The sequence below is a fragment of the Varroa jacobsoni genome, unplaced genomic scaffold, assembly GCF_002532875.2.
Source record: "Varroa jacobsoni isolate VJ856 unplaced genomic scaffold, vjacob_1.0 scaffold_310, whole genome shotgun sequence".
Lineage (NCBI taxonomy): Eukaryota > Metazoa > Arthropoda > Arachnida > Mesostigmata > Varroidae > Varroa > Varroa jacobsoni.
The window spans coordinates 168,498-188,233 of record NW_019213212.1 but is presented as its reverse complement, the minus strand read 5'-3'; the positions used below and the strand labels follow the sequence as shown (position 1 = coordinate 188,233).

Genomic DNA, 19,736 nt, shown 5'->3' with positions numbered 1-19,736 from the left:
CGTAAACGCTACAATTGGGTTAAGCAAGTTCAAAAACATTGTTGCCATTGAGTTAGGCGGATGGCCGTGCCATAGCACCCGCTGCAGCACAAAAAGCTACTGCTGTTGTTTTCTGCGATGTCGGGCAGACAGGGGTTCACTGGTAATAGAGAGATTGGGTAAACAGAAATGCGTTTATTCATCTCTTTGATCGGCAGCTTTCATTTGGTTTAAATCGATGCCGGCGGCATTTTCGTATCATTATACCTTCGAGTCGTACGTTGAGCGACGACGCTTTGCGATTGAGGTGTATTGGCGCGGGGTTTACTGTTCCGAATTCAAACAGGAGTTGTTCTGAAAACTTCTTTTACTATTAGTGCCGTTAGAATGCTCGCTATCTAAGCTTAGTAATAGATGGTAGCGAAATCTTAGCATAGGCGAGTAACAAGCTTAACGAATGTGTCTATATGTGCCGAGCAGTGTATGTACCACGATGATTTAGGAACTTAGCGGTATTTCTATCGCTTAACAGTCGATTGCCATACAGCCATGTACAATATTCGATTTATGTGTACATTATTTCTGATATACATGTGTATGCAATCAAATGTTCGTAAAATAATCTGTATGTGACGAACACAAAAAAAGTAAAAGTAGGTGTGACAAAGGCTGGTGGTGATAGTGGTGGTGAGTTTTTGACGAGTACGAGCGCTAGACGTTGCCAAGCACTAGAAAAACGTGAGTCCCATGAGTGACAACTTGAAGAACTCGTGAATATTGAAAGCATTTGGATCAGAAACTCAACTAGCGTCGTCATCTGCAGCTCGTCAAAGGTAAAATTGATTGAGATGAATATTTTCGGTGCTTAAATGAAAGTTTGGTCACACAGAGAAGATAAAAGAGGGGCAAGAGGCGAGATGGATAACAAGTGCGAGTAATTAATCTACATATGACTAGACCTTTCATTCTAGATTTTATTAAATTATCTATACCACCATGATTTTAATTTGTGATTAGGCTAACCACCTGCATGGCTCTAGTGTTTATTGACTTTTGGAAAAACAAAATAGATTTTTCTCTTGTAGATAATAATGAAAACTGTGATTCTTTCTGTCTTAGAATATTTGGAATCATTTTGAAGAAATTTCTCGGCATGCTTCTCATTAAGTTCTTTCTAACTGGCGCAAACAACTGGGATACAAGCAGCGGGAAATATGCTTTTTTAACATTTTTGTGTGTGTAAATATGTACAATAAAATATACATTAATACGAGGCCAGTAGTTATATTCTTAGCCGCATTTACTATATATATTTTCGTAATGTTCGTGTTGTTGTTAAAATAGAAGTGGACAATTTCTATGTCTTCGATGTCTTATATATTATCTCTTTCGGTGATTAAATAGCGTAAGTCCAGTTTGAACGGTTTCTCGCATATATTGGCACCGCAGATATTCATATAAACAACAAATATTGGCTAATTAATAATGCGGATATTTTTAAATTACAAGAATAGAACTGTGAGCTACCAGCGTTTTACATGAAAAATTACATGCGTTTTACATGAAAGATTTTAGTATGTTTTAGTCAAAAACTTAGGGGTCGTTTAAAAAAGCCCCTTGACAGATGCAATTTTTACTATATAGTAGGCCGAAGAAACGACGTGACGTACTTTACCCTATTTTTTTTCTACGCTTAGTTTTTCTATTTTCAACCGAAATATGAAAGAAACACGATTATTACGCATGAAATTCTGTCATTTGATTGACAGCTTATTCCGCCATCTGCTGAAATCTTAAAAGGTGGCTCCGACATGACGTTTAGATTTGAATTATTTTGCTATTAAGATATCGTCGAGATTAAAAAAAACGGCAAAGTCTACGGCAGCAATGTCTGGCGAATACGCTAGATGATATAGAGTCGAAAAATGGGAGCTTGCCACGGTGATTCTTAGGGTGTGAGGTCGCGCAATAAGGGGTGGTTCGCTAATCTTGGATACTTAACGCAAAAGCTTTTCCACCATCTCCTATAGTCATTGACAGTACAGCTTTAATCGACGAACCGACGCTTAAAAGCTAAAGTCAATAACATTTAGTGCGGGATATACTAGACGATTAGACCACAAGCTTTTGCAGCTGTGCATTTATTTTAGGGTAATATCTAGCCAGGTCAGTTGCATTCACACATTCATGTGACTGTCCGTGATTATTGCTGACGAGCCATTCTTCTCGTCAACTCACAATAACGGGTCACTATTGTATGATGAGAGCAAACGAAGATTAGAGCGTCTACTCCTGTTTTTGATCCTCGCTAAAATCATGCGGTAACCCATTTGCCGAATTTTTTATTTTATTAATTTACTGAGGTTGACAACTACGGTATCTTTACAACTTGAACGCTAGCAGCTGTCCATTTTAAGATGGGCCGGTTTTTATGCTCATTCACAAGATGTCTTCTGCAAGATTTGAAACTTTCAAGTTCAACTTTCTTTTTGTAATGGTTCGTTTCTGAATAACCTAATATATCGTTACGCCGTGATTACCTGTGTTATTCATTTGCAGCAATTTTAACCTTGTCAGATATTTTATATGTTTGTGCGCTATATTTCCATCTAAAATATCAACCCACAGAACTTGATAAACGCAGTTTATCAACTGCGGTCTCGTCGAGCAGGTTGTGTATTTCCACCGTATAATTAAGCCCAACAAAATTAACGTTGTTCTTTTTAACTACGAAATTTTATTTGTGAATCGGCAATTTGTGCAAGAGCTCGATTCAGTTCTGAATGTTAGTGTTAACGAGTGGCTCTGTATTTCAATGCTGGATAGAAAATGTGAGGCTGAATCTAACAGGTTTTGCTCCGTCACGAAAAATTCGTTTTACCCATGTCTAACATAATTGCATCGTGCATGCTGACACTCTGCTAATAATTAACAAAGAATGCTAATTTAGTATTTCTGTCTACGAGACAAAAAGGACTCGAACATTAGCACCTGAATATTTGACACCGTGCCATTTTCTGTTCAGATGGGTACATTTATTGAAATTTGTCTACCTGCCGTTGAACCCGACTGAAAAAATCTGACGGATACACTCTACGCGAAAATTGAATGCCATTCGCTACAGCCCTTACTGGCTGTCTTTTTTTTTTTTATCATTTAATGCACATGTGAGATGTAGTACGATTTGTTCATTTGTCTTATACAAACAGCAATTAGTAATCGAAATGGCAAAATATAACAGCAGCATGTCTTCTGATGCTGACGAGATTAACGTACTACAAAAGAAAGATTTCCCGAATTTTTGTTTCGGATGTCTTCCCAGCCCCGTGTTTCACTGTTTATAATTAGCCAATCCTGCTTATTGTACAAGTTATTGCTAACCTGTTGCTGTGAGTCGACCGAAGATGCGCAGCTTTCTTTGATCTTTTTTTTAGCTATATGAGATGAAAGTCTGTGATGACTTTCATTATTGTCGATTCTCTGTTAGCTTCCATTTTCTTGCTGTCGTTCCTTCTATTAACAATATTCTGTGTTTTCCAAATCAGCATTCGTGTGATAATAACAGTTTTTTCGGCGTCCATCCGAGTGACATAACAAAGAGCTGAGCAGAGGGAAAAACTGATCATTATTCCAAAGCTTGAGATCCGATTTCCTTTATCCGAAAAGCTCAGTACGTTTATTTTTCCCTATAACATATGAAAACATAGATGTAGTGATCGTAATTTGTTTAAACAAGCTCTGTCAATCACATTTATATGACGGTGGTTTAATACACTAGGTGGATGAATGCAAAGAAGATATTACGTGTCTCTATGCGTTTTTCTTTTGCTGTTGTCGTCGTTTCTCGTTATTTTTGTTCTTTCCTCGGAAATCTAGTAGCTATCGCTACGCGTCATCGTGTAACAAGCAGCTGACGGTGGAAAATCGAGCCATACATGATACGACCACCTATAACAGCTGGTCGAAAATATCGTTTTACATTCTTTCGACCAGCTGCTTATAAAGCACACGAAACACAAACGACTATCACTAATCACAGAATATATTTTTCCAGTTTAGTTGAATTTTTCCAGACCTGGCATTTTCAGTGAGGAGTTGTTTCGCGCATATGTATATAATTGTTATCTTAACATCAAATTTTCAGGACGTGATCTTTTCAAATATTTACCATGATACCACACGCGCAATCAGTTTAATAAAGTGAACTTACATTTGTTATTGGCATGGTACAATGCAATACTCTAGCGATTGTAGGCCATCTTTTGTAAAAAAAAGAACTCCGAGTGGAAGCACAGGTATTTACAGTAGTTTATCCATATTTTTACGAACTAAATTGACCGAGTCAAAGCGGCAAAAGGCGAAGGTATAAGCAGACGCGAATTTTACTTACCCTTACTCATATTTAGCGGCCCATGATAGTTTTAGCAATCTTCTCGCCAAAGCGTCCAGTCAAGATTGACACTCGCCTGCGATCTAGGCTAGAGCTGTATCATTTCACTTCCACCGTTTTACTATATTAATTCGATTATTGATATTACAGTTGCGTTTGCGCCTGTGCTTACGGCTATGGTTACTTTTTTATTATCGTGATTATTATTAACGTTATTCTGCACGAGATTATAACGATTCTCTGTCTGTATGTGTGTATATCCACCTGATTCATTCTTTCTGTGTTAATGCCCGCTTAGTTCTATTTGTTAATTGTTGCATGTTTGGCAGGGGTCAGGGTATCAATAAAACAGCACCGCTAGTTAAAGGTTAACTGTATTAACAGGGGGCGGACATATATCCTTTATTCGGTGTGTTCATTTCTATCTATTTTAATGGGCACACTGGTGTATATGTGAAAGCCAGGGCAGGAGTTTGCTTTTGGCGGAAGTGTTAAAAACTCTGGCGGTGTTGGAAAAGCAAAACACGACTTGTCATTCGGCTACTTTTTGAAAATGTATTTTATCACCTATCAAAGGTTTAACTGTTTTTATTTAATAGTGTCGCTCAAGTACAGCTGGATATAAAAACGTATAGAATAAGAGCAGAAAAGGGCTCTAGATTTAATCGTGATAATTGTAACTAGTTCTTACCAGTGAAAGAAGTTGTAAAGCTGTACCAGAAGCATTTTTATGACCGAATAATAAATAATAGCGCTACGTTTTATTTGAAACTTAGCATTGGTAACTGAGTAAAAATACCAGTCAATCTTCGTTTTCTTGATACCAGAGAGTATGGTAACCGGTTCTTAAAATTACGCGGACAAAGCCCTTTTTTAGTAAATTTTTCCAAATTTCTTTGAAATCGGTGTAAACGAATATTTTTGCGAAGTTTGTACATTTTTATAGCTGCGTGAATATGTAAGTGTAAGATTCATTTTTAAACTTGTGACTGATTTATTCATCTTTAGCGTATTGCCTCGGGGGGAGAAGGAGGGGGCATATCTGGCTGCTCAGGTGAGCATCGTTTTTATGATTATCAGTTCTAAAGGAAAGCGTGAAAGAAGCTATTGTTTGTTAGTAAAAAAACGTTGAGCTTTGATGTAAAGAGTGACCATTGGTAATATTTTTTGCATACGTCATTCCTGGTAATGTGATTATTCAATGTAGCCACCATCTACCACAAAACTTCGATGCGCAACCTAAACCCCAAACTAGTGATTTTCAATGTATTTCGTTTAATCCGTAAGTAATTCTTGATAGTAGCTGTTCGTAAACTCAGTGAAGTGTCGCTTAAATATGTTATGTAGAAAAACTTGCAATAAAATTGGGTTCTGCACTGGTGGCCGGCCAAAAGCCCCAAAAAAAGAGTTTATTAAAAGCAAAACGGCAAGAAAAGTCTTGAAAAGATTAGTAACCGTTGGGATTCATCTAAGCAACCCAATGGACAATTGATTTTCTTCCCTATAAAACAGCCGTTAAATTCTGCATCAAGGACCCAGGTGTATCATAAATGGCTTTTTGGGCCATCTTGATTTATTTTCGTTTTAAACATAAACCTTATTGAGTATTGTCCAATTTGCCTCTTGAAGATCTTTTTAGACTTTTAAGAAGCCGTATCGAATCTAGTAACAATGAGGAAAAAATTCAATAATGCTGGAGGTTCGTACAGTGCGAAAGAATCAAATACTATCTCGTCTTTGCTCGAAAAATGACGCACTGCTGTTTATATAAATAAATTCATAAACACGAAATTACTAGCACTCGTCGTACCAGAGCTCATGGATGAGCCTGCCAATGCTTTCTCTAATTTGAATGTACTATATTATAGATAGCCCTCTCTGTTTCGAGTCTTACGTCCAGTATCGCTGTTAGGCACTCCGTCAGACGGCTGGCTGGCTGGCTGGCTGGCTCTCACACAAATCGAAGTCTGTCTTTCTAGCCACCATGGGTTCGAACCCAGACCACAACGTGTACCTAAGATTAGGGGGCAACGACGTTACCCCGTAAACTATGGCGATGATATATTGCAAATAGTCGTTTCTATAATATATAGTAGGAAAGCTTTTGCGAAGAGCTTCCGTTTTACCTGCGAAGTTTGCAAGAATTCTTGCTGCCTAAACGTCTATGATAGATCTTGACGAAAAAAATATGAAGCTTCAAATGTACTTTCGAAACAAAGAAAGCCATGTGTGATGACCTATTTTTTCATAAAGGGAATAATATGGACACGAAGTAATGAAAATCGACAGCAAAGAACCTACAACTGCATTGCAACAGGAACAATTATTCCACACTATGAATGAAGTTGTACGAAAAAGATGTGCGGGACATTGACAAGAGTATGCCTCAATCACGAACCAATCACTCGATCTGAATGTAGTACGAATTTTGGTAGCTAGTAAGTCTTCACTAAATAGTAGTTTTCATAAGCTATCATCATTAGTGTTGTATCACTTTGCTACGATTAGATCTCGTATTTAAACCAGTTAGCTTTTTCCTCTAACTTGCTCTTAATCATCGTTATCGCGTGTTCTAGTATAAAAAGTCTGTTTGACGACAAGTCGCAGGCATCTTTTTCCGGCCCATCGCTAGCCTTCTCATTAGTGTTGATCGTTTATATCCTGTTGTAACTTGAATGGCGCTAATGATGATGTTAACGGTACTAAGAACGAAATCAGACAAATACTCATTTACGGCTCATCTCGCTAACTGGCACTTCTATGCTGATTGACAGGTGAGTGATCACAGTAGTTAATGTATCCGTGTGTGTGTCGGTAGTATTTTGGTACGTGTTATAGAATCCGATTCCGATCTGTCTCCGTGTAATTGTTGTCTTTTGGGGGAAGCCACGATGTGACAGTGATCATTCTGAACAGATCTTGTACTGAAATTCGGTCTTTTTGTATCATTATTTGTGTGTGCGCATTTACGGTATAACGGGTATGGTATTTTCATGAGTTCGCTTATTTTTTTCTTATATACTTCTGTGATTGTCGAAAACTTCCGAAGATGACCAGGACAATAGATATTTGAAACTTTATTGAAGTTTTATGCTTACTCTATTTCCGCTCATCTGTGTCCGGAGGTCCTAAATAAAAAGTGTCATTAAAAGTTGCGCGTCGAAGCACGAATCCTATTCGGATTGTACGACAGCAGTTGTATTGCCCAGATACCTATTCTCATCAAAACAACTAGGACCAATTGGATTAGTTAGTTAAACAATAAATCGGGATTCAGAGCTACTCGAGAGCTGTATTCTGCTATTTACTAGAATGTTTCCGGTGCGTACATACGTGTATGCACAAGTTTCGGATATTTTTGTAACTGCGTTTGCTTCACTGTATGACCGCTTTGCTTAATTCTGGCAAAATGCGATACATTTTTTGTTGATTGTTTATTTTATCGGAACTGTTATTTTAGCTATTGTCGGAGTAATGACAATATGTTGACTCTTGTTTTTTATTCGTTACTGATATTTTTGGAAGCTGTCGATCAGATTATTATTGTTATTATAATCACTGTTGATATGGCTGTTGAAGCATTTTCGGGACATGTTCAAAGCTACTAGCATTTTGGGAAAGCGTATTGGACCGTGGGGCAGAGTGGAACGACAAGAGAGAAACCGCGGTACATAAATGCAGCGACAAAAAGGTGGCATAAAGAACAAAGATTAGCGGTAATCTACAGTGATAATCTTCATCAAAAAAATGGAGATTAGTGCGGATGAAATTAAAAAAATAAACAAAAGTATAGAACCAAATGGTTTTGTGAGAATGCAACTGTAATTTTGTACTCGTTGTTTTTTATGATAGTTATTATTGATCTACTGCTTTGTTAATGGGCTGTACGTAATAGTATTGATTATTTGCTCCGCTGTATGCGCGTTAATTTCTGTTAATAGCTAAGGTATTCCCCATTTTTTCACTTACAAGAAATCACCAGCGTCCACCAGCTTAAGGGAAACGGAGCCAACATTTCGCCCCAATCTGGAATTCATACAGATGTTGTCAAGCGAGTTATTGTTGACGGCGAAAAAAATGAAGAGATGAACGAAGAACAAGAAAAAATGTCGATTTGTGAATTCTGGACGACAACTAAACACCTATACAAGTGGAATAGTTTCTTTCTAATTAATTTCGATCCGAAATGCTTCTGGCAGCCGTTCCGATACGTTTTAGCACCACCGCAGTTACTGTTTCTTAAAGACATCGCTCGATGTATCGACTATACAATAGAAACGCGATTAACCGAATAATTAACGCGATTAACTCAAAAAAACAGTTGCACGGACAAGACTATCTATAGTGGGCGGCTGCTGCTGGAGAGGAACTTATGGAATTGGCCTCTTTATCATATGGCATCGGCTATTGTTCGAGTTAATAAGTTTAGAAATAGTAGAATTTCAAACACCCAGATATACAATGATCTTAGTCGTTAATTGCTTGAGCTAAAAACAACTATGTTCAAACAGGGAATGACATACATTCAAAATTCCCCGAAGACGTAGTAAAGCCTACTACTGATTTTATTCAAGTTACGTCGCAAATTTTCGAATACTGTTTATTTGGCGCAAAAAAGAAGTTTTTTTTTCATAAAAACTTTTTTCTTCATTCAACGACTTCGTTAGTTTGCCTTCTCTGAATTAAGTCAACGGGTGTAAGCGCGAGGCATTTCCACTATATTTACGTAATATATGATTCGACGAAACGCTTACAGATGTTTTGTTGTTGAGAAATTTGTTGCACGGCAAGCATTAATATCGCTATTAAGCATGAGCTCACTGTGCCTTTATCAAGACTGAGTCTAAGTTATATGAGTTACATTTATTTATTTACAACGAATGATTTTTATGTCGTATCTGCCGAATTAGCTTGTTGAACATTCTAGCTCCGCCTGAACGCTAATTGACGTCTAGAATGAACCGTACTTTTATACATCGTACGTTCTATTATTAGCTCGTTCACAAAGAACTGTTTAATCAACAATCACAACAACAGCAGCAACAACAACAATAATTAGCTAGCCAGTTATCGTTGCCATATGAGAGTCGAAGACGTCTCATAACAAAGATGACTAATCGTATGCGGCGGGCTACGTCGATACATGTACATCAGTGGAAACGATGAGACTCGTAAGCAGTAGGTGGTATATATGACGAGAAAAGAGTCAACGGTGGGGGGTAATCATTTTTACCGATTCTGTCTCTCCCCCCCCCCCCTCAATACGAATCGCATTCCCATGACCACCAAATACTGCGCGCAGACGTACATCATCTGTAATTGATAAGCGCTATCGTGTCTATATGGAAAAACATTATTAGATGCGATATCACATTTGCGCGCAGTAAAAACAATGTCGTATTCAAGAACGGATCGGTAAACGGTTGTGATGATTCTATTGTTTCGTTTGTAGAAAGTGTTTATGCGGAAGGGAGAAGTTGCGACGGTGACCAAAGCGTACTATATATATATATATATATACATACATACATAAGGTTTTAATATATATACATAAGGTTTTATATACATAAGGTTGCCCTTAAGCTTGTACAGAGTAGCTGTACATAATTGAATCAAATCTCACTACGGCTTTGATTAATTCGTATATCGTTGATCATTGTTGCTTTTAATTGGCGTGTTTCCGCTACTATTAATGCTACTAACACCGAAGGAATTACTTCATACATGTGTATATATATATATATATATATATATAAACATGTCTCACACTCGTATATATATATATATATACGAGTATGAAAAATATTAAAGCATCTGCATTAAAGAATTCAGAATAAGCTCACATTCGGATCTATTTACAAAAGTGTTTGTTTTTTTATTTAGCATTTTCAGTTCGACTCACTGTAGGTGCCCATGGAAAGATTCATCGTGTTAGCTGAGTAGCTTATACTTTAATCGACTGAATTTCTATATAGGCCACTTTTGATTGAAATTAATCTTTATACATAATTCGTAAAAAAACAGTTTCTTTAATGTTTGATGGTGGTTTGTTTGCTCCTATTTGCTAGAGCGTTATCCCTTGTCCGACGTGGTCAAAAATAGAGCCTTCGGCTTACCGACATGCAGAGCATGAGTTACGCTGTTTTGTCGGTACGTATTGTGCAGTGGAAAATGGAAGAAACCAGTGCTCCGTATCGTAGTCACAGAAATGAAGGCTATCGGTCATAGACTGTGACGAACTACAACGCTGCACGTGGCCATTGCTACGTGTGCAGGAAAAACATGGAAACGAGAGCCGATATTTAACAGGTCGCTTGTGTCCTGACAGTCGATCAAATTGTTACCAAATTGTCTTTTGCTATGATCTGTTCACTGTAATGACAAACATTTAGTTTAATTATCGATTTAGCTCTATGGCTCAAAGCAGCGAGTACAGTGTCTTGAAAAGGAACGTCCAGTTAGAAAATAATAAATCTATCCGCGTGTCACTTACCTTTCAGCAATCGATCCAGGTCGCATTGCTACATTTCTTTCAAAGCTACGCTATACGCTTTAGGATATGGATGGACGAAAGTTAGAATATGACTTTGGGACTATTGGAGTAGTTTCTTTTCCAGCAGCTGAAGTTGAACGTGCTGACCGAAACTCTACAGCTCCGTTGGGAGAAAGATATCTCTCTAAGAGAATTCGTTAGTTGCTCGTGACCTACGTGTCGATCGAGTATCTTATAGCATACGCATCGAAATAGCTAAAAATAGACGTGTATCTTATAGCATACGCATCGAAATAGCTAAAAATAGACGTGGCCAGGTCAACGATATCAGTGTACTACAAATAGGATACAGATAACCTTCCAACTTGACAACGATATCGTAACATTAGCTTGTCTTCAATGTTTGTCTAAGAAATGTAGCAAGAGGTTAGAAAATTATTTCAGTCGTGTTATCACGTACGGTACACTAAATCATCGTGCACCGTAAATTTTCAGTATCAACCGGCACATTTTCTGTTACTCCGGTGACTGGAAATAACTTTCATCGGTAAGCCCGTCGCTTTGACGATACCGACACAGACGTCATCCTGTCTACCAGTATAATACATACACACATACGCGTGTATATATACATATATATCGGTGGTCTAGAGGACGGCTCCTTAATAACGTTACAAATTCTATTAGCAGCTTCATGTATGTGTGTTTTGGCGTCCATGCTTTAATGGTCCATATGAACTTATTTCACCGTATTTTAGCTATTTATCTCAAGTTATAATGAATTATTATTATTATGAAATTATAATGAAAACTAGAGTCCAACACTGATCGAGTCCGATATTTGAGGCTTATTGTTATTACTTGGCTTGGCGCGCTAAGCACGATTTTCTGTGAAATGTTACAGATCTAGAGATATATAGGGTGTATATATATAGGGTGTAGTATTAATGGAAATCGGCAGGTGAGAGAGTCGCCACTTACCAGATGATCTCACTCCAGTAATTGAGAGGTTACGATATATTAGGCATTAAAATAGGAGCAGAATATTAAGAACAGCGATAGGCATTTGATACAAGTGTATTAATTAGGTCGCGCCAGGCCACCGAGATGGTAACGAGACTAACAACAATGGAAGCTATGCTTGCTAGAGGCAATGGCATATCGGGACATCGTGTCGTACAAGAGTAGGACGACATTTTTGCTCTAGCTACTTCATCGATGTAATACTTCGCCTGGAGCCCGTACAAGAAAGAAAGGCCTCGAGGCCAGACGAGATGAGGAGTCCTGTAACTTACTAAGTTTAGCGAATAAGTTCCGGTTGATGGATAAACAAAAAAATAACACTTTCAATAACGACGATTGCGTGCGGATTTGAATTCCCAACGTAAACCCGTTACCGTGATCCAAAAAAAGCTATTACGTACTACCATTTTGTAGAGCATTCTGTGTCGTAGCGTGCGATAAGGTTCGCATGGAGACCTGCATGAAACTGCTGTTCCTGTTACTTGCTTATTCCTTTAGCGTCATCCGAATCGTCTAATTTTTTTAGATATCCTGTTACGTTATTTGAACATTATCACTGTTTTTTTACAACTGCATCATCTCATGCTCATATCGTCCTAAAGTACCTTATCGTTTTGTGGGACTCTATGCAGATCAGTGTACATTTGTAATTTAGCTATTAGTGAACGGTTTATTACAGCTCGGCTGTACACCGTAGCTGGCTTGTCATGATATAGCATATGTACGCTTCATATGTAGCAAACCACACAGGCTAAAGCAACAGTAAATAACATGTTTTTATTAGTACAAAATTCCTGCAAATACTGGAACAGGCTTGAGTGACAAGAACGGGAAGCAGACTAAAACGCTGGGTTGTACGGGGATCAGTGTTTGTATATTGACACTAACAGTGCATCATAGCCAACTATTATGCCAACTAACACGCTTTGGCTGTTAGCCGGCAACAAACAACAGTCAGCCTATTTGGGTGACTTTGCTAATATGTCGATTTAGGTAGGAGAATAGAACAGCGGCGAGGAAATCAATAGAGCGAAACGGCAGCGATCATGATGTCTGTATATTAGTCAAATGACAACTGCAACACCCCAAACAACCTTGGTGTGCTTTACATAATACGATTGCAAGTTACCAGGATTTAGTAGCAAGTGATAAATTAGGTGTTAACGTTAAAAGAACTGGGTTAGGGCGAGCCCGCGAGCTCTCTGTCGCCTGCCAAGCATAGAATAGGCAATATGGGTCATTTTAGAGGTCTGTGGGGAAGGTTGTTGCCGTTCACACCACCGTTAAAACCGCTTTCTTGTTTTGCATTCCCCATAAAGGGTGGCGAAGACGGGCTGAAGTTTTGCTTCATGTCTCCGGACCCAGCTTCGGGTATCTGCTAGGTTAGGGTACACCCGGTCTCGTCGATCTCCATCAGGACTCATACTCTAAATGGTATCCTGTGCCTTTAGCGGTTTTATTCAGAGAATCACAACTACGGGCTTTTTAACTCTCTAGCGATCAAATGCAATGTGCAAATTCTTTTAAACAGAAGTAGCTCCTAAAAAGAAACGACTTTAATAACGGAGGACGTTGTCAAGTGTTTCTATGCCAGGTTTCCGCTACCGGCGACAATACATAACACTAAACAACAACCTTGTATATATAGGCAATATCGTCCTAATGACTGTGGCTTTCTACCTGTTGTTTCTTTCTACGATAACGTAAATTTTCATAAGATTTACTTTGGTAAGTTGCTGACTTCTTGGGTGTCGTTATGGTCGCTGCTGCTTCTTTACTCATTCATTTGGATTCATTTTGTATCGCACTTAGTTTACTTCATATTACTATATAAAGGAAAACAGATTATCCATATGTTTTGACTATACTTTGGTTTTCAATTAATTCAGTCATAATATCGGTAAGTGATGAACCGTACATACGCTACATTGTTCTAGATTCAAGGTTTCACTTAAAAGTAATAGCTCTTGACGCTATAAACGACACACGTTAAGTAGCTAAGGAAGAGAAATGTTTAAGCTTGAGAATTTTCACTGTCATCAGAACCGCAATTGTCTCGAAGGGCTTGAGCAGGTCATTGAACGTATATTTCTGACGGACCCTACTGTTAGTAGAATAGTGACTCAGTTTATACGGACGGCAAACGTTATATTGCAGATGCAGATCTGTGTCTATACGAGTACGACCAATTGCACGGGTTAACTCTTACGTGGTATCCCCATAGTGACGTTTAGATAAGTACAGCTGGAGAAGGCAGATATCAGTGAAACAGGCTTCCACCAAGTACATTCGTGTAACAGCGTTGTTTTAGATGATGCCCGTCATGCTGATTTACGTTCCACGGGTACGGCACCGAATCTTGACTAGTCCGCTTACTGATTTGTGGACGCATAAACGTAGACGTTTGGTGGTCCCAGTTTACGTTACGTTGTACAAACTGCAGTTGAATTATGACAGACTTGGTTTACCTGTGAAAGAATAGAAAGCTATTATTTCATTAATGGCACATGTCAATTTTCTTAACGCTTCACGGATATCACTCTAATTCACTGGTTACAGATACATAATGTAAACTGTAATACACTGTTTATTCATACCATCATTGATCTATACTTTAGCGTTCATCTATGAACGACCCCCTCTTCCCCCCCGTAACGACAATTTAAGCCATTAAGGTGACGCGCGCTGGCACACGAACGGTACTCCACTTTAAGAATGCTGTACATTCTATCTACTATTTTTATACCGTTTGATTACCACCCAAGATGTGTACCGCCTTATCTGAGCTACCGAAATCACTACGACGCTCGAAATCAGTCAACGCGTTCCAGTTTCAGAGTAAATGCAGTAGTAGAAAATCAGGGTATGCCCAATTCATCCGATAGAAACGATGGCCCATGTTGCTATAATAAGCAATTGCTAATGAAAAGTACTTATTGTTGCTGATTTTGACCTAAGTATTTGGTGTGGCAAAGATAGAAAAAATCTGATAAACTACCGTAGATAACAGTGAGCTTGAGTACGGTACTTCGATTATCTTAGACGAGTATTGTTTAAAAAGTGGGTGAGGCGATCGAGATAGATTTGGCCGTAGAGCTAATTTTCAGCAACGAAAAGACTGTCATGTAACCTCTTCTATATATCCCTAGAGAATACAGTGATTTTATGTGACTGCGTCTATTTTTACCGTAACATTTCAGATATCATTTTACTAAAGACGATGTTATGTTACTTACGACCGTACAAGTGCGGCCAGTTTTCTGGGTTTAGAGAAAAGATTTGTTTTTCATCGTCTCGCCGTCGTTCCGTAAGATCGTTAGTTTTGTTGATGCCAATAATAAGAACAACAAGAGCTTTACTTACGGGCGCAATAAAGACTGTGATGCCAACTCACTTACAGCGCTTTAATGTATTAAACAACGAACGTTTAGCGACTAGCAATCATCCGGATACCTTTTGTCCCTCCGGCCGTATTATGGACCTTACTGAGGGGCCCCCTAGGCAAAAGCTCAACCTCCCCCAGCCCGCCGACGACAACACTATCGAGATAAAAAAAAAAAAACTACTAAAACAACAATCACATGGCCACCTAAAGAAGAAGGCCTATCGGTTGATGAGCATCGCTGCCATAGCAGCGGCCGCGGTAGTAACGCGAACTGAGGGGGGCGAACGGGGTTACATATGCCATTTGTTCGAAGGGTAACCGTTGAACGAATGAGCGGACTCCACCAAAGTTCACAAAAACTACAGGCCGTGATTCAGCGCTCAGGGACAAGTTGATTTAGCGGCAATTCTCTAGCATTATGCGATATTTAGTTTCGAGCGTTACCGCGGCAGATGGACTAGTCATTCTTTGCTGTGGTCATTTTCCCGACAGAGTTGAACGAATTTAGATTTTTTTTGATCAGTGAAATTTGTTTTCCTTCACGAGTGTCTTTCTCATTATCACCTTAAACGGCTGATTTAGACGGGCATTACGGATCCGCATGGCAGGCTAGGACTGGCGACGTACCGTACTTGTCATCATTGCCTTCGAACTGACTGAGCTATGATCACATAGTGACTTCATTATTTATAAGAGAATGTATTAAGTAAAGTACATTCATTTATGGACGGCTGACGTTGCTTTACCAAATGCTTACCTCTGTTCTCTTCAACGAAACACGTTGGCGTGGTTCTCAACGTATTAAATCAGTATATGAACAGTAATTTCGTGAGTACAAATGGTCGTATGCTTTTTATTCGGTATCTAAATCACGTTAGCTACATGATGCCTGTATGAAGGCTGAAAATAGACGCTGGCATTATGATCACGCGCGTAACTATTGAAAAACGGGTGTGTATCGGCAAGGTTGATTCGTTCGAGTAGACGAGGCGTGTCAATCAGAAACTGTACTTGTAAGCCAGCAATGATTCGCAATCCCTCGGGTTTATACGGTAAGTCACCAGCAAAGCTAAGAATATTTTTTTACACTCCTCCCAGTAAACGCTTCGATCACCTGTTGTAGGCACAACTATATCAGTATTGTTTGTTCAGTCATTCATAAATCGTCTGCCTGTCATTTATTAACCGGCGCCCTTTCCACTGCCAACAATTTTATCTGATTGCACAGGAAACACACACGTCCACGCTAAAGAGCATCTTTAGCTTGCATTATAAATCGACGCTATCTGTGAGTGAGCTCGCTATCGCTTAGCGATCAACATATCGGATGGCTGTAGCGTTGGCGAACGTTCGGTTCTAGCGATGAGTCATTTTTGTAAGCGTTAACTAACGCTCAGCGCATACTACATTTGGCTTAAAAGTGTTAATTTCTATGTAATGTCAGATTACTGCCGCTAGCTAGAACGTTTCGATTATCGATAGAAAGAACATCGAATCAGGTTCTTTTTTTAAGACTTTTTTTTTTTTTTTTTTAGTTCATTCGTCTGACTCGGCTGCGAATGTGGTATAGCCGTCCTGTCTTCTTCTCATGACTCAAAGCGCAGCCGGAACCTCCTCTACCGCTGAAGCTATAATATAATACGTAAATTTGCCCTCCAGTTTTCCTTCTTGCTGATTCCTGCTGCTCTATATTCGTTTCGTTCGCGCGACCTCACTTTGACTGTTCAAGCTAGATCCGTACTCTGATTCCTGTTTCATACCGCATTTACCAACTAATGTCATCTACCTGGAAACGAATCTGCAACACAGCGTGGGGACAGAGTTTAACGGCGAAATGAATCGGCAAGTCTCTCCGGAAAAAAGTTTTTGAAAACTGTCAAAGTATACGGCAATGGCGGAACGCACTTTAGCGGGAGTTTCGGCGTGACAATATGGCAGTAGTTCACAGCGGAGAATACAACGAAACATCGAATCAATGCCAATCGTTTTTTCTCTTTTAAGTTCTCTTTTAAGAGGTTGAAATGTTAGATGTGCGAACAAATTTTCAGGCTTCTTTGGCAACTTCAAACTTTGTTTTAAAATCGTTTAAAGATCCCAATCACCCGTACGATCCGTAGCGTTTTGCCATACACATAAGACAGTCAGCGACTTATCTTGCAGTAGAATCCCTAGTTTTTGAAGTTAGATCGAAAAAAGATTCATTTCTTCAACTTCCGAAATCTTTTTTCGCGACCAGCAAATATTACGTTGGTTTCAGCAAGTTCTAATTTAGAGAAATCGAACCTGACGACTAAATTGCGCGAAGGAAAACAATTGAAAGACGACCTTCGTTTCTTCAAACAGATGTATAGTATAAACCTTGCGGTGCAGAAAAATCCTTTCCTTGAAATTGAACTACTCAGTTTAGCTAGCGTCGTTACTCAATAATCGTCCCATTAGAATTTCCAAACTCATAATGCTTTCGATGTTCCTTCAAGCACAGGAAGGAATGAGCCTTCTGTGAGTAGCTTGCTGGTTTAAATAACGCCCACGGTATTTTATCCCCTGGGCTAATACAAAAGATCCGCATCTCAACGTAGGTAAGAGACTGGTAGAAAAAATAATTTTTAACCGACTAGATAAAGCCAGTGCTCTGTCCGTTTAACAGATGAATGGACAACCCAATTTACCGTCGTCTATACCTTATGATAGTGCAGAGGATTCGAAATTGTGTGGTGGCTGCCCCCAATTAGAATTTTCATCCAGTGATGCTCGAATTTGTCTAGGCCCTGAATACACGTCCAAATAAACGACCTCATCAAATCTGAGGAATGATATTATATCAGTTGCGATAAATACAAAATCGAACCCTGTTACCTGGCGGGTATTTGTCTACACTTAAAAAGTAAACGTTTAACTGTGGCTCAACAAAATTTTTATTAGGAGGCCCGACTAATAGCCGTAAAATAAATCTGAATGAGAAATTACTCAAATGTCTTGGAACCCATAAGACAGTGCCGGGTCAGAATACAGATGCAATAGATACGTTTTTTTTTTTGATGAGAAGAGTTGCCCTATGCGTGGAGTGGCTGTTTTGCTTTTAAATTGTATGCGTACTCTCGGAAACCCACTGTTATAATATAATGACCATCATTGTCCTGTGATATTGAGCTAAAACACACGAGATTAAAAATCTTAACGATATTTGTGATCATGATAATGATGCTTAGTATTATCATTAGTTTGAAGATTATATTAGAATTGAAAACGCAAACGGTGACGAGGATCGAAAGTGAAAATTAGGCCACATTTTGTGGCTGCAAAATGTTAGCTGAATCATGTCACCTTCGACCTTTTTGTGGGACGCTTTTCCCTAACATTACGACATCAGTGTGCCTCAAAGCTTAACGTGTAGTATGGTTTTCTGAATTATTAGCTGATGATACTACACCGCAACGTTTCGCTCTGCTGCTTCACATTGAACGCGAATCGTCAACGCTACATTCATCGAGTGGTGTTCCACGCATACGTAACGTCAAACGGAAGTAACTGTTGGCCTAATGGTCGTATGGACTGAAATAAAGCCAGTACGATAAAAGTCACGTTTCGTTACAGCCGTGCAGTATGTAATAAACTGCCACGTCACGTATACATAGGTAGAACCCTCTAGTCTTATGACGCAAAGAACGCAAGTAGGTTGCCGTTGTATATACACACACACGAGTTCGTCCGCCATTTTAATTCCGTCCTTTCTAATGATGTGCATTTGTTTCCTATGCAAAGTACTACATAATAGAGAAACCGGATTCTTTCTCTCGCTAATGCTGTTGTGTTCGACAAGGAAAACAAAAGGTCAACAACTTTCGTCATCATAAGATAACAATTATTCATACGCATCATTACATCCATAACAGGTGGTGCTTTTTTTTCTGCACAAGCGGCATCCAACTCCACTATTGCTAAAGAAATGACACGGGAGCAACTGTAGCAGCGATAGTTCCACAGCTATCGCTGCGGAAATTAGCACAGCCTTGACCATACCGCAGGGCCCGTGCACGATCAGTTTCTAGGGGAATGATCCTGAGAAGTAGGCGCGACGACAGCGTCCCGCCTAGAGGCTTACCAATTATCCATCAATATGTCCATTAGGGTTGCATTTAATTGCATTGCGTAATTGGCACGTGCCGGTCGTCCAGGCTCAAGCAGCTGCCGGAATATTAGTGCACTACACAGATATGGGACCCCTGGCTGAAGAGTTCCCTTTGGCGTCGGTAAGGGCCAACACTGTGGAAAGGACCACTGCATCTGAGGGAGAGTTGCAGCACTCACACCTGGAGAACTGTAAGGGCCGTGCAGCTTAAGGGGACAGACAAGATGAAGATAGTGTCGCGCGGTCATAGTGATGACTGAGTGACGCCAAAGCTGGCGGTATACGTTAAATAACGATAAACAGATATAACCGCAATACTAACAGCCAGCTGGCCTGT

At 39.3% G+C, this 19,736-nt stretch overlaps 1 protein-coding gene and 1 long non-coding RNA gene across 2 annotated transcripts in view; one reads left to right on the top strand and one right to left on the bottom strand.

The window, feature by feature from the left end:
* Positions 1 to 234: 234 nt before the first annotated feature.
* Positions 235 to 19,736, top strand: part of LOC111259239 (uncharacterized) — a 59,820-nt gene continuing 40,318 nt past the window's right edge. The window contains exon 1 of the mRNA XM_086967813.1: positions 235 to 812. The gene's annotated coding sequence lies outside the window, so the exon portion shown is untranslated. The remainder of the gene's footprint in view (positions 813 to 19,736) is intronic.
* LOC147753674 (uncharacterized) overlaps positions 13,742 to 19,736 on the bottom strand; it is a 10,326-nt gene continuing 4,331 nt past the window's right edge. Inside the window, exon 3 of the long non-coding RNA XR_015310497.1 lies at positions 13,742 to 14,353. This is a non-coding gene — a long non-coding RNA (uncharacterized LOC147753674). The remainder of the gene's footprint in view (positions 14,354 to 19,736) is intronic.